This window comes from Vigna umbellata, chromosome 2 (assembly GCF_029865625.1).
Source record: "Vigna umbellata cultivar VRB3 chromosome 2, Vumbellata_1.0, whole genome shotgun sequence".
Lineage (NCBI taxonomy): Eukaryota > Viridiplantae > Streptophyta > Magnoliopsida > Fabales > Fabaceae > Vigna > Vigna umbellata.
The window spans coordinates 29,047,382-29,049,067 of NC_142166.1; the positions used below are offsets into that span (position 1 = coordinate 29,047,382).

At 39.7% G+C, this 1,686-nt stretch overlaps 1 pseudogene; it reads left to right on the forward strand.

Moving 5' to 3' along the window:
- Positions 1-285: 285 nt before the first annotated feature.
- On the forward strand, positions 286-1,242 carry LOC148203743 (protein FAR1-RELATED SEQUENCE 5 pseudogene; annotated as a pseudogene).
- Positions 1,243-1,686: the final 444 nt, after the last annotated feature.

Consider the following 1,686-nt stretch of genomic DNA (forward strand, 5'->3'; position numbering starts at 1 on the left):
TCTCATTAATCTCAAAAGTGCTAATACAAGAGAGGAGTTGGGTATTTATAGTAACCCATACTCCTTAAGAGCTAAGCTAGGAAAAGTAAAAATACAAAAGAAAAACTAAGTCAAGTAGGATTCCATCAACAACCATGATCTTTGTCCAAATAACTCCAAACTATTTGTAGTCAATAGAAAGTTAAGCATGCATGCAAAACACACGTTGGAGGTCAACCACGATGCTGGAGTTAGGTTAAATAAGAGTTTCCTTAGCATTATGAACGATGCGGGGGATATGAAAACATGGACTTTGTGGAGCGGGACGCTCGAAACTACATTGGCCAACACAGAAGATATTTATGTAAGGATGGTGATGGTCAGGCACTCCTACGACAGTTTTCGTCAATGAAAGATAGAAATAACGAGTTCTTCTATGACATTGCACTGGATGAAGGGAATAAAATTTGTAGTGTGTTTTGGGCTGATGCAAGAAGTCGTGCTGCACGTGAAGAATTCGGTGATGTTGTTTCCTTTGACACCACTTACTTAACAAATAAGTACGACATGCCATTTGCGCCTTTTGTTGGAGTTAACCATCATGGACACTCGATTTTACTTGGTTGTGGATTGTTGTCTTCGGAAGACACTGTCTCATTTGTCTGGTTGTTCCAATGTTGGCTAAGATGCATGCGTAATAAGAGTCCTCAAGGTATTATTACTGACCAATGCAGAGCAATGGCCAACGCTATTGAACAAGTGTTTCCTCATACAAGGCACAGGTGGTGTTTATGGCACATCCTTAAGAAGTTGCCTGAAAAATTGCACGGGTATAGAAATAATCCCGTTATCAAAACCGAACTACATGCGCTTATATATGATTGTGTTTGTCCAACAGAATTTGAAAATGGTTGGAAGGAACTACTTACCAAACATGGATTGGAGGAAAATGAATGGCTATGTAATTTGTACGAAGAGAGACATAAATGGGTTCCGTGTTACTTGGAAAAAGATTTTTGGGCAGGCATGTCTACGACTCAGAGAAGTGAGGGAATGAATGCCTTTTTTGATGGATTTATCAATTCTACAACAACACTTCAACAATTTGTGGTCCAATACGACAATGCACTTAGGGTAAAGGCGCAGAAGGAAATAGAAGCCGACTTCTCCTCCATGAACACCACTATTGCATGTGGTTCTCAGTCACCAATTGAGAGACAATTTCAAGTGGAATACACACATGCAAAGTTTGAGGAGGTCTAAACTGAATTCCGTTCAAGGATGAATTGTTTCATCAAAGACACCTTAAAGGAGGACTTGTGGAACACTTACACTGTAAAAGGGGAACGAATGTGGGAGGGTAATCGTGTACCGGATAAAATTTACAAAGTTCAATTTGATCCCATCACACAGACAACCACTTGCTCTTGCCACCTCTTTGAGTTTAGAGGAATTATATGTCGCCATTCCCTCTTGGTATTTGGCCAAGAAGATGTTTACAGTGTTCCCTCACAATACATTTTGAGGCGCTGGAGCAAAAACATTCGAAGAAGACACACACTAATAACAGCATCGTATAGTAATTCCACAAATGAACCACGCATGCAAAGATACAAACTGTTGTGCAAACGTTTTTATGAAATTGCTGAAGTTTCATGTGAGTCTGAGGAAGCTAGTACTGAACTGGAAAAAGAACTTAATTGTTTG